A 13,980-nucleotide genomic window follows, 5' to 3' on the forward strand; every position below is an offset into this window, starting at 1 on the left:
GGCCACAGTTCTCGTTAAGTCCTGATGCAACCCTTCTTGCCCTGCCTCGTGATTTGCCTACATTCACAGAATCGGCATTGCTGTCAGAGGGCCATCTAGCCGCTATTTGAAAAACTCCAAAGAAGGAGAAACCACCACCTCCTGAGGAAGCCTGTTCAGGAGGTCGTGGGCTGTCCTTTGGACTTTTTGTGGTAGAGCACAAATTGATTATGGAAATACTGACTTGCGTTGTTGCCAAAAGACTGTGTTGTTTTCGATTGAAGACTCTGATTATTTCCCTGTTAACTGCTTTGGAAATGTTTTTGGATGAAGTCTGGTGTAGAAACGTTTTAAGTAAAGGAATACCTCCACATGCAGTTTTCCTGTCTTTTGCGAGATATGTTTGGCTGAACGGTAACAACGGAACAAAGATCACCCAGTGAGCTTTGTGACTGTATAGGTGTTTGAATCAGAGTCTATCTCTCCAGCCCCACATTGGCTCACTAGAGAAGCAGGCATGGGTGAGTCAGCCTGTCACATAGAGTTAAGGATTGCGTGTGTTCACTGGTCCAAGTTAAACTTAGTCATCTGTGAGTTTGCAGCTGTGTAGACTGGGCTGCCTGCATTTCTAACATATCTGGTATCTGACTTTTCATGTGGCAGCAAGGCATTCCCAGGTGAATATTGGCTACCACGGATATTGACTGCCTTATCAACAAAACAGGCCTGAACTTGTCTGCTCCCTTGTTCTACCAACCAGGGGCTGTGTTTTTCCCAGGGCTGGCCTTCCTAGTGATATGTTGACAGTCTGTTGTTAAGGACGCTTAAGGTTTGATACTTGAACGGGCAAAAGCTGAATGACAGATTTCGTTTCTCTGTCTAGAAGTTACAGAGGATCCTGGATTTTTTTTGGGCTGCAATCCATCTGGTGAGGATTCTCTGCTTTGCATGCATTGCCACTGCGAATGCAGAATCGTGCCCACTGGCCATGGAGCAGCCACATGGGGAGGGGTGTTCTTTGTACTTTCATCTGTCAGTCGCCAGTTCCCCCGCCTTCCCCCCCACATTGTGCCACCAGGGGGCTTTTTAGAAAACCAGTAACTGCTATAGCAATTCAGGTGGGTAGCTGTGTTGGACTGGAGCAATACTTTCGGTCCAGGGGCACTTTTTAGCCCAACGAAGCTTTAAAATGGTATCCATGAGTGGCTGACGGAAGGAAAACAGTGCCATGGTGGGGTGGGACCTTCAAAAACACACATCTTCCCATCCAGATGGCATGTGAACTGGCGGGGACTTCCAAAAAAAGACCATAGTAACTGATTCAGGTGGCAGCCGTGTTGGTCTGAAGCAGCAAATCAAAATTTGAGTCCAGTGGCATCTGGGAGATTGTCCAAGTTTTATTTCTGGTATAAGCATGCAAGGGACCAGAAAAGTTCACCCCTGGATCTAATGTGTGCATTTGGGGAGGGACGGTGGCTCAGTGGTAGAGCATTTGCTTGGGAAGCAGAAGGTCCCAGGTCAATCCCCGGCATCTCAAAAAAGGGTCCAGGCAAATAGGCGTGAAAATCCTCAGCTTGAGACCCTGGAGAGCCACTGCTGGTCAGGGAAGGGACAGTGGCTCAGTGGTAGAGTATCTGCTTGGTAAGCAAAAGTTCCCAGGTTCAATCCTTGGCATCTCCAACTCAAAAGGGTCCTGGCAAGTAAGTGTGAAAAACCTCAGCTGGAGACCCTGGAGAGCCACTGCTGGTCAGGGAAGGGATAGTGGCTCAGTGGTAGAGCATCTGCTTGGTAAGCAGAAGGTCCCAGGTTCAATCCCGGCATCTCCAACTCAAAAGGGTCCAAGCAAGTAGACGTGAAAAACCTCCACTTTAGTCCCTGGAGAGCTTCTGTCAGTCTGAGTAGACAAGACTGTGATGGGCTGAGGGTCTGATTCAGGATAAGGCAGCTTCATATGTCTAAGGGAAGGGATGGTGGCTCAGTGTAGAGCATCTGCTTGGGAAGCAGAAGGTCCCAGGTTCAATCCCTGGCATGTCCAAAAAAGGGTCCAGGCAAAGAAGTGTGAAAAACCTCCGCTTGAGACCCTGGAGAGCCGCTGTCAGTCTGAGAAGACAATACTAACTTTGATGGACCCAAGGGTCTGATTCAGTAGAAGGCAGCTTCATATGTTCATATATTTGGGGAGGGACGGTGGCTCAGTGGCAGAGCATCTGCTTGGGAAGCAGAAGGTCCCAGGTTCAATCCCTGGCATGTCCAAAAAAGGGTCCAGGCAAATAGGCGTGAAAAACCTCAGCTTGAGACCCTGGAGAGCCATGAATGGGGCTGTGGCTCAGTGGTGGAGCATCTGCTTGGTAAGCAGAAGGTCCCAGGTTCAATCCCCGGCATCTCCCACTAAAAAGGGTCCATGCAGCAAAGGGGTGTGAAAAACCTGAGCTGGAGACCCTGGAGAGCCGCTGCCAGTCTGAGAAGACAAGACTGACTTGGATGGACCAAAGGTCTGATTCAGTATAAGGCAGCTTCATATGTTCATATGTTCACACATGCACATCTGCACCCCGCCCCCCCAATCCCGTCCATCCTTATCACGTTGTAGGATGGGCTGTGACCTGAACAAATGGCTACTGGATACTTCCTAGTAGCAAACCACTGCAGCGCATGTGTGGTGCTTTCCCAGCCATTTGAATGACCGGGGTGTGCCATGCACAGGCCTGCACACGTAGGAATAGTGTGAATGCTCCTGTAAGTGCGTGCGTGGCCTGCGCCTATTTCAGATGCAGCGTGATTGCCCCAGAGTGTCTCTTCCTGGAGTGTTTTCAAAGCTGAGAGACCTCTGGGGCAAATTCCGAGTGTGATCGTACCCAAAGTCCCATTCCACTTACCCATTTGGTTTATTGCCTTCCACATCCCACAGGGTTGAGGGAGATGCCTTGATCGATTCCCCGTGGTTGCGTGCATCTACTTGTTCTGGATTCTGCCCTCTTTGCACATTTTGTGTGAACTGAAATAGTATCACTTGACCCCGCTGTGGCCCAAGGCAGCCCTATGGTGATCGCACTGCCTAACACGATTCATAAATTGCGGGATGTCACCAGCTCAGAGGCAGACTGTAAGGTTCTTGGAGGTCTTCCAGAAGGAACAGGCATTGTGCGGTGGTGTTGATGGGAAGGCATCTCTCTGGTTTGGCATGCGATCCTCTTTTCTGTGTCTCTCTGACATGACCGCCTTGCTAAGATTGCCCACCATCCTTGCTGCGAATGCTAGGCCTTTGTGCATCGGGGCTCAGTTCTGCATTCACAGGTGAAGTGCGGCCCGCTGGCTGAGTTTTGCCAAAGATGTTCTCTTAAGTGAGGACAAGACGCAGCTCCCTTGTCGTGCACGTGGAATGTGTGCCTTGTACGGCATCTCAGCAGATGCTTTCTGGAAGATCTGCCCTATGCTGCAGCGCCGTGAGCCTGCCAAAAGAGGCCAGGCTCATTTTTCTGCCAGTTTGCCTAAATCCTGTGTGGGACTCAGGATTGTGCTGGGGCCACATCAGTCTGGATTAGGGTTGCCTGGTCCATCCTGGCCACCAGCGGTGGATGGTGGGGAACACTCCCTCTAAGTTAAGGGGAGGGACGGTGGCTCAGTGGTAGAGCATCTGCTTGGGAAGCAGAAGGTCCCAGGTTCAATCCCCGGCATCTCCCAAAAAGGGTCCAGGCAAATAGGTGTGAAAAACCTCAGCTTGAGACCCTGGAGAGCCATGAATGGGGCTGTGGCTCAGTGGTAGAGCATCTGCTTGGGAAGCAGAAGGTCCCAGGTTCAATCCCTGGCATCTCCAAAAAAGGGTCCAGGCAAATAGGTGTGAGAAACCTCAGCTTGAGACCCTGGAGAGCCGCTGCCAATCTGAGAAGACGATACTGACTTTGATGGACCAAAGGTCTGATTCAGTATAAGGCAGCTTCATATGTTCATATATGATGTTCATATGTAAGCTGAATTCTACTTTGTGAGCTACTGGCATTAACGTTGTGAGCTACTGCATCAGTTAGTTTGCTCTGGGGCCATTTTTCCTCTGCTAGGACAAATATGTGTGAGCCGTAGGCTAAAATACTGTGAACTAGCTCGCACTAACTCAGCTTAGAGGAAACACTGATGGTGTCAAACATGCTATTTCTGATTTCCTATATTTCCTATATCCACCTTTCCCCCTACCCTTCACTATTTTATTCCCTCTGGCCACAGAGGCCCTTCTACAAAGCACTCCTTTTCCCTACCAAGTAATTCTCAAGGATTTAGAATATGCAAGTAACCTTGTCATTGTAAAGCAAATGCCTCTCCCCCGAGTTCCCATCCACATGCCTTATCAACAAGCCAGGAATGCGTGGGAACTTGGAGATGTTGTAGTGACCAAATGGATAGTTGATAGTACCCTTTGAACCCTATATGCAATTCACATCTGTGAGTTATGCTTTTAAAGTTATCTACAACTATGTCTTTGAAGTAACCTTTGAGATTCTAGGCTGTGTGAAACTCTGTATCGCTTCCAAGGTATCGTTCCTTGGAGCAAGTATCGGATTATCAATAAAGCTAGTCTTGGATTTAAACAAAAGCTTGTTTTTTCGAAATACCGATGCTTGACAGATGGTAGGGTTGGGTTGCCATCTCCAAGCTGAGAAACTCCTGGAGATTCAGAGATGGAGCCTGGAATGGATAGGGATGTCAGTAGGGCACAATGCCAGAGTCCACCTTCCAAAGTAGCCATTTTCTCCAGGTGACCTGGTCTCTGTAGTCTGGAGATGAGCTGTAAAGTCTGGGGGGGGGGGGGGTGGTCTCCAGAGTCCTGGAGGCTGGCGTCCCTAATCCAGATATAAGATCAGCGTTTGGTCTTCTGTATACAGTACATTCTAGATCAGGGGTGTCAAACATGCGGCCCAGGGGCCGAATCAGGCCCCCGGAGGGCTCCTATCAGGCCCCCAAGCAACTGGCTGTCATCTGCTTCCTTCTCCCTCTCTCGCTTCCTACTGCATCACAGCTTGCTTTGCAAGGCTTGCTCAGGCACACAGGAGCTTCAGAGAAAAAACCTTTATTTTCTCCACTGGCTGAAGTGCCTCCCTTGGGGAGGCAGAGAGGAAAGGGAGAACTTGCCTTGCCAGGCTCTGTCAGTCGCACAGCAGAACTACTGAGCCAAGCCTCTTTTCCTTCTCTTGGCTGGTGCTCTTCCCCCTCCTGGTCCCAGTTCCCTAGATCCCATGGGAGAAATACAAAGAAAAGACCTTTAAGACCAACGAGTGCTAATATTTTAAGAATGTTTTATTTTAAGTTTTTTTTTAAAAAAACTTTGTGTTTGTCTATGTCCTTTATAATGTCTGTATCTCTGCTACCTAATCTTAAGTAGGTACACACACGGCTCAGCCCAAGGTCTCATTTGTGTCAGATCTGGCCCTCATAGGGTTTCCAATCCCCAGGTGGGGGCAGGGATCTCCCGGTTTGGAGGCCCTCCCCCCGCTTCAGGGTCATCAGAAAGCGGGGGAGGGAAGGGAAATGTCTGCTGGGAACTCTATTATTCCCTATGGAGATTTATTCCGTAGAAAATCATGGAGAATTGATCTGCGGGTATCTGGGGCTCTGGGGGGGGGGCTGTTTTTTGGGGTAGAGGCACCAAATTTTCAGTACAGCGTCTAGTGCCTCTCCCCCAAATACCCCCCCAAGTTTCAAAAAGATTGGACCAGGGGGTCCAATTCTATGAGCCCCGAAAGAAGGTGCCCGTATCCTTCATGATTCCCTATGGAAGGAAGGCATTGAAAAGGTGTGCGGTCCCTTGAAATGTGACGGCCAGAACTCCTTTGGAGTTCAATTATGCTTGTCACAGCCTTTGATCTTGGCTCCACCCCTAATGTCTCCTGGCTCCACCCCCAAAGTCCCCAGATATTCTTGAATTGGACTTGGCAACCCTAGGCCCTCATAACAAATGTTCTAGATCTTGTAGATCTTTTTGAGGAAAAAAAATTGGCTAAACCTTCTGTAGCTGATTGCCTAAGAGTCCCTTTTTGTGCTCTTCTCTCAGCACAATTGAAGGAAGCAATTAGATAATATTGGAATTGCAGAATCAGGAACTGGCCAAACCTGCAAAAGGCCTGAAAAGCCACCCCTGAGCCAGCTGCGTGTTTGTGCACATGCTGGATTTGCTAACGTTGCACAATCCCATCAGACATTTCTTGCAAAAACAGCACTCGGCTCTGGCACAGCGAGGAAGGTCGTTGACGGATCAGCAGCTTGAGCGCTCTTGCTTGCTGGGGAAATAAGCAAGTCTTCCGTTTGTTCTCGGAGAAGTGTGAGCTGTGTGCAGAATAGAGAAAAAGCAGAGAGAAGGGGGCATTTCTCAGTCCCCCCCCCCTTGAGCAACCCTGCCGCCAAATGGCCAGCATGCAGCAATCTTGCAAGGTGAGTTGCTGTCTGTCTGCGCTGGAGGAAGTCTTAGGAGGCCACTTTGGGTAAGGGTGCAGTCAAGTCGTTTTTAGAGCCTGAACTTCATCACAAGGTGAAAGTTCAGCAAGCTGGTCTCATTCCATCTCACTGCCTCTGCAGAGAAACACACATGTTGTCACCAGTGTTCCCTTTAGCTGAGTTAGTGTGAGCTAGCTCACAGGATTTTTGGAGCCTCAGTTCACACCTTGATGTCTTAGCTCAGGAAAAATGGCGGCAGAGCAAACTAATTGAAGCAGCAGCTCACAGTTTTAATGCAGCAGCTCACGAAATAGAATTTTGCTCACAAGGCCCCGCAGCTTAGAGGGAGTATTGGTTGTCACCTGATTCTGTGTGTATTTACGAGTAAGTAAGACCCATGGAGCTCAATAGGCTCAATAGCCGCAATGTTCATTTGTGTGTGTGTGTGTCTGACTGAGCTCGTGAGCTGAGGTCCTTGATTCCTGCGCCCAAAGTCCATCCCTGCTGCCTCACTGCATCTGAAGAAGAAGACTGCAGATTTATACCCTGCCCTTCTCTCTGAATCAGAGTCTCAGAGCGGCTTACAATCTCTTTTATCTCCTTCCCCCACAACAGACACCCCTGTGAGGTGGGTGGGGCTGAGAGAGCTCTCCCAGAAGCTGCCCTTTCAAGGACAGCTCTGCGAGAGCTATGGCTGATCCAAGGCCATTCCAGCAGGTGCAAGTGGAGGAGTGGGACTCCAAATTCTGCGCAAAAAGAAAAAGGACTGAATGGATTCTTTCCCCATGAAGAGCTGTTCTAGTTCAACAAACTTTGAAGGGTCTCCTTTTAATTGCACACAGGTTAGTTTTGTTGGAGCACTTTTTGTGATTTTTCTGCTGCAGTTTTTGTCTTTTCTTCTGTGTGTTAACCGGTTTTGGGGCCAACAGCCCTTGAACCTCAACAATCACCAGGCAGAGACTTCTTTGCTCAAATCCGAAGGTTTATTTGTAAAAGATAAGGTACATTTGCAAATGGGAAAGAAAGAGATCTCAGACCGAACTCTCTTTCTTTCTGTCTTCTCAGCATAAGCTGCTGTTTTTAAAGCATTTCCCCCCTCCCCTTTTCCTTCTCTGCTCCTGTGGCCACAAACCGGCCCACGACGCAAGATTCACAATCTAGACTCCCGAGCGCAAGGCAACAGCCCCCCTCCCCTCACATTCTGCATTACCTCATTCACACTAATTAGCTAAGTTTCTCTTCTCACAAATTGGTGGACCTCTTCTATCCAGCTAGATAACGCTTCCCGTCCTAGCAACTCTAAACTTTTCACCTTTTGAGTTGTCAAGGCAACTCCACTCCCCCTATGCAAGATGTTTTTCGTTGTGCCATTCCGTCCCCCAGACCAGAGCCAAACTCCTTATAACCTTTCGTGCACAGATAAGCAGTACAAGGCAAACATTCTAATATATATATATATATATATGAATATTTACATTAGGGCTTTTCTGAATGAGCAGACCTTTTGGCCTTAATTATTCCAACACGTGCTCCAGCCATGCATGGTCCTTTCCCTGGTCGCTTTTACAGAATGGCTTCTTTAGCCTGACCCCCTCCGTCTTTGATGTGTTTCAGGTGGGGTTGCTAGTTCCCCCTGGCCCACCAGTGAGGGATGGGCTGGTAGGGCTTTAAGCTTTATTGTTAGGAAACTCTTGGAGATGTGGGGGTGGAGTCTGGGGAGGGCAGGGACCTCAGTGGACTACGGTGCCATAGAGGCCACCCTCCAAAGCAGCCGTTTTCTTCAGGGAAAGTGATCCCCTGGGATTACAGCTCATTCCAGTTTGGTGTAGTGGTTAAGTGTGCGTACTCTTATCTGGGAGAACCGGGTTTGATTCCCACTCCTCCACTTGCACCTGCTAGCATGGCCTTGGGTCCGCCATAGCTCTGGCAGAGGTTGTCCTTGAAAGGGCAGCTTCTGGGAGAGCTCTCTCAGCCCCACCCACCTCACAGGGTGTCTGTTGTGGGGAGGAAGGGAAAGGAGATTGTGAGCCGCTCTGAGACTCTTCGGAGTGGAGGGCGGGATAGAAATCCAATATCTTCTTCTTCATCTTCTTCTTCCAGACTACTGAGATATGTTTCCATGGAGAAAGTGGATGCTTCGGAGCAGGGGTGTCGAACTCATTCGTTATGAGGGCCAGATCTGACATAAATGAGACCTTGTCGGGCTGGGCCATGTCAGGCTGGGCCGTGCGTTTACCTATTTAAGATTAGGTAGCAGAGATATAAACTTTATAAAGGATGCAGACAAACAATCGAATAAACCTTAAACCATGCTTAAAACATTAGCACTCATTGGTGCTTTCTTTGTATTTCTCCCATGGGGTCCAGGGAATGTGGCAAAGGAAGCTCTGGCTATTTCCTTCCTTCCCCAGGGGACCAGGAGGGGAAGGAACTTCAGCCGATAGAAGGAAAAGAGGCTTGGCTCAGTAGCTCTCCTGTGCGATTGAGGGAGCCCTCCCTCCCCGAGGGAGGAACCTCAACCAATGGAGGTTTTGCTCTGTAGCACCTGTATGATTGAGCGAGCCTAGTAAAGCAAGCTGTGATGCAGAAGGAAGCAAAAGAGAGGAAGAAGGAAGCAGATGACAGCCAGTTGCTTGGGGGCCTGTTAGGAGCCCTCCTGATTTGGCCCCCCGGGCTGCATGTTTAACACCCCTCTATGGAGGGTGGGCTCCATGGCATTGTACCCCTTTGACGTCCCTGTCCTCCCTAGGCTCCATCCCCAAACCTCCAGCAGTTCCCCACCTGGATCTGGCAACACTTCCAGTCCATCCCCCACTGATAGCCAACGGGGACCTGGCAACCTGAAGGTCGGCTGTGCAAATGCCTGTCTGGGTTGAACAACCGCATTTCCCAGCAGTGCCCTTCGTGTACCTTTTTCTCTGCGCAACAGCAAGTGATGGAGACGCAGGCATAATTATTTTTGGAAAAAAAACAGCAGAATAGGCAACCACACTCACCCTTGCTGCCTGCCTCTCCACAGCCTTCCTCTGGCTCACCACCTACCAGGAGTTCTGCTGGCGGGTGGGCGATGGGGAAGGGGCACCAGGAACAGCATGGCAGCAGGTGCGCTTGGAGGCGCTTGGAACCTGGCCCCCCCTTGCCATGTTGCTCTCGAACCGCCGCCACCCTCTCACTTGCTGCTGCAGACCTGTAGAAGAAGATGAAGATATTGGATTTATATCCCGCCCTCCACTCCGAAGAGTCTCAGAGCGGCTCACAATCTCCTTTCCCTTCCTCCCCCACAACAGACACCCTGTGAGGTAGATGAAGATATTGGATTTATATCCGCCCTCCACTCCGAAGAGTCTCAGAGCGGCTCACAATCTCCTTTCCCTTCCTCCCCACAACAGACACCCTGTGAGGTAGATGAAGAGATTGGATTTATATCCCGCCCTCCACTCCGAAGAGTCTCAGAGCGGCTCACAATCTCCTTTCCCTTCCTCCCCCACAACAGACACCCTTTGAGGTAGATGAAGATATTGGATTTATATCCCGCCCTCCACTCCAAAGAGTCTCAGAGCGGCTCACAATCTCCTTTCCCTTCCTCCCCCACAACAGACACCCTGTGAGGTAGATGAAGATATTGGATTTATATCCCGCCCTCCACTCCGAAGAGTCTCAGAGCGGCTCACAATCTCCTTTCCCTTCCTCCCCCACAACAGACACCCTGTGAGGTAGATGAAGAGATTGGATTTATATCCCGCCCTCCACTCCGAAGAGTCTCAGAGCGGCTCACAATCTCCTTTCCCTTCCTCCCCCACAACAGACACCCTTTGAGGTAGATGAAGATATTGGATTTATATCCCGCTCTCCACTCCGAAGAGCCTCAGAGCGGCTCACAATCTCCTTTACCTTCCTCCCCCACAACAGACACCCTGTGAGGTAGATGAAGATATTGGATTTATATCCCGCCCTCCACTCCGAAGAGTCTCAGAGCGGCTCACAATCTCCTTTCCCTTCCTCCCCCTCAACAGACACCCTGTGAGGTAGATGAAGATATTGGATTTATATCCCGCCCTCCACTCCGAAGAGTCTCAGAGGGGCTCACAATCTCATTTCCCTTCCTCCCCCACAACAGACACCCTGTGAGGTAGAAGAAGAATTTGGATTTATATCCCGCCCTCCACTCCGAAGAGTCTCAGAGCGGCTCACAATCTCCTTTCCCTTCCTCCCCCACAACAGACATCCTGTGAGGTAGATGAAGATATTGGATTATATCCCGCCCTCCACTCCGAAGAGTCTCAGAGCGGCTCACAATCTCCTTTCCCTTCCTCCCCCACAACAGACACCCTGTGAGGTAGATGAAGATATTGGATTTATATCCCGCCCTCCACTCCGAAGAGTCTCAGAGCGGCTCACAATCTCCTTTCCCTTCCTCCCCCACAACAGACACCCTTTGAGGTAGATGAAGATATTGGATTTATATCCCGCCCTCCACTCCAAAGAGTCTCAGAGCGGCTCACAATCTCCTTTCCCTTCCTCCCCCACAACAGACACCCTGTGAGGTAGATGAAGATATTGGATTTATATCCCGCCCTCCACTCCGAAGAGTCTCAGAGCGGCTCACAATCTCCTTTCCCTTCCTCCCCCACAACAGACACCCTGTGAGGTAGATGAAGAGATTGGATTTATATCCCGCCCTCCACTCCGAAGAGTCTCAGAGCGGCTCACAATCTCCTTTCCCTTCTCCCCCACAACAGACACCCTTTGAGGTAGATGAAGATATTGGATTTATATCCCGCTCTCCACTCCGAAGAGCCTCAGAGCGGCTCACAATCTCCTTTACCTTCCTCCCCCACAACAGACACCCTGTGAGGTAGATGAAGATATTGGATTATATCCCGCCCTCCACTCCGAAGAGTCTCAGAGCGGCTCACAATCTCCTTTCCCTTCCTCCCCCTCAACAGACACCCTGTGAGGTAGATGAAGATATTGGATTTATATCCCGCCCTCCACTCCGAAGAGTCTCAGAGGGGCTCACAATCTCATTTCCCTTCCTCCCCCACAACAGACACCCTGTGAGGTAGAAGAAGAATTTGGATTTATATCCGCCCTCCACTCCGAAGAGTCTCAGAGCGGCTCACAATCTCCTTTCCCTTCCTCCCCCACAACAGACATCCTGTGAGGTAGATGAAGATATTGGATTTATATCCCGCCCTCCACTCCGAAGAGTCTCAGAGCGGCTCACAATCTCCTTTCCCTTCCTCCCCACAACAGACACCCTGTGAGGTAGATGAAGATATTGGATTTATATCCCGCCCTCCACTCCGAAGAGTCTCAGAGGGGCTCACAATCTCCTTTCCCTTCCTCCCCCACAACAGACACCCTGTGAGGTGGGTGGGGCTGGAGAGGGCTCTCACAGCAGCTGCCCTTTCAAGGACAACCTCTGCCAGAGCTCTGGCTGACCCAAGGCCATTCCAGCAGGTGCAAGTGGAGGAGTGGGGAATCAACCCGGTTCTCCCAGATAAGAGTCCGCACACTTAACCACTACACCAAACCGGCTCTCCACACCAAACCGCTCTTCTCTGATGTGTGTGTTTCTGATAGTCCTTTTCTGTGCCCCACCCAAAGTCATCACTAAAAAGGTTGAACAGATGCCAGGAGTTCTGTAGGTGGGGCGGGAGGGGCCGAGGGCATCAAAAATCCTGGTGCCGGCCTAGCGTTCACTGCAAAGGAGCCTGGCCTACATTGGAGGATTCGGTCCCAGAAGCTCATGCTGAACACTGGCTGCTGGGTCTGAAGCTCTTGGTCCATCAGCCCCTTTGGCAGGAGAAGATGGACATCTTCCAAGGAAGCTTGATTGACAGGCAAAGTGGTGGTGGTGAGGGGGGATAGACTTGTTTGTTATGGACTGAAGCCAGATGGCTCATGAGACTTGGCCAAAGCGTTGGCTCCAGGGTGCAACTGGGGAGGAGGGAAAGTGCCTTGGGATTTCAACATGGGGCGTGAGGCAATCTATGGATTTTTCTCCTGCAGGGTGTGACGGTTTGGTCAAAGGAGTGTTGCTGTTTTCTCGGCTGGAGGGGGAACGAACGGCGTGTTTGTTTTGAGCAAAGCAGGGGGGAAGCTTTCTGCAAGGTGGTCGGAGGCCAGCCTTTAATTCTACGACCCTGGGGTTTATTCTCTCTGGAGCAGAGCCCTGCGTTTTAATCTGCGCCTTTATTTAGAAAGCAGCTCTGCTTGATGTGTGTGTTCCTGATAGTCCTTTTCTGCGCCCCACCCCGAAGTCATCACTAAAAAGGTTGAACAGATGCCAGGAGTTCTGTTTTGGTTTTTGTAATCTGAGAATTTATTTACCTCCCTTTGCGTTTAATGTGGGCTGCTGGGAAGGAATGTGGGTTGTGTGAGGGATCATAACATCTTCCAAAGTGCAAGATTTTGTGCAATATCATAATGCACAATTTTTAAAAAAAAAATAAAGCCACTCGTACTCTTTTCAATTGTAGCCTTTGTAGGAAAGGTTGATTAAATCCAATATCATCACCTTCTTGATTAGGATTGAGGGGACCTGGGTTCAGATTCCCACCCAGCCGTGGCAGCCTGTTGGGTAACCTTGGCCCATCACATGCTCTCAGCCTCTCCACCTCACAAGGTTGTTGGGATGATAAAATGGAGGAGAGGAGAATGGTGAAAGCCACTTTGGAAGGGGAGAAAAATGGAAATAGTGAAGTAAATGAATAAATAGATAACTTCAGTCTGGTCCTGTCTAGATGGCAGCAGGTACAAAAGCTGGGCGAGAGAAGAAGAAGAGAAGAAGATGAAGATATTGGATTTATATCCCGCCCTCCACTCCGAAGAGGTCTCAGAGCGGCTCACAATCTCCTTTCCCTTCCTCCCCCACAACAGACACCCTGTGAGGTAGATGAAGATATTGGATTTATATCCCGCCCTCCACTCCGAAGAGTCTCAGAGCGGCTCACAATCTCCTTTACCTTCCTCCCCACAACAGACACCCTGTGAGGTAGATGAAGATATTGGATTTATATCCCGCCCTCCACTCCGAAGAGTCTCAGAGCAGCTCACAATCTCCTTTCCCTCCCCCACCCCCACAACAGTCACCCTGTGAGGTAGATGAAGACATTGGATTTATATCCCGCCCTCCACTCCGAAGAGTCTCAGAGCGGCTCACAATCTCCTTTCCCTCCCCCCCCCCCCACAACAGTCACCCTGTGAGGTAGATGAAGACATTGGATTTATATCCCGCCCTCCACTCCGAAGAGTCTCAGAGCGGTTCACAATCTCCTTTCCCTTCTCCCCCCCCCACAACAGTTACCCTGTGAGGTAGATGAAGACATTGGATTTATATCCCGGCCTCCACTCCAAAGAGTCTCAGAGCGGCTCACAATCTCCTTTACCTTCCTCCCCCACAACAGACACCCTGTGAGGTAGATGAAGATATTGGATTTATATCCCACCCTCCACTCCGAAGAGTCTCAGAGCGGCTCACAATTTCCTTTCCCTTCCTCCCGCACAACAGAAACCCTGTGAGGTAGATGAAGATATTGGATTTATATCCCGCCCTCCACTCTGAAGAGTCTCAGA

At 50.0% G+C, this 13,980-nt stretch overlaps 1 non-coding gene across 1 annotated transcript; it reads left to right on the forward strand.

Moving 5' to 3' along the window:
• The first annotated feature begins 3,721 nt into the window (after positions 1-3,721).
• On the forward strand, positions 3,722-3,793 carry TRNAP-GGG (transfer RNA proline (anticodon GGG)). The gene has a single exon. It is a non-coding gene; the product is annotated as a tRNA-Pro (tRNA).
• The last annotated feature ends 10,187 nt before the right edge of the window (positions 3,794-13,980 follow it).

The sequence above is a fragment of the Heteronotia binoei genome, chromosome 15, assembly GCF_032191835.1.
Source record: "Heteronotia binoei isolate CCM8104 ecotype False Entrance Well chromosome 15, APGP_CSIRO_Hbin_v1, whole genome shotgun sequence".
Lineage (NCBI taxonomy): Eukaryota > Metazoa > Chordata > Lepidosauria > Squamata > Gekkonidae > Heteronotia > Heteronotia binoei.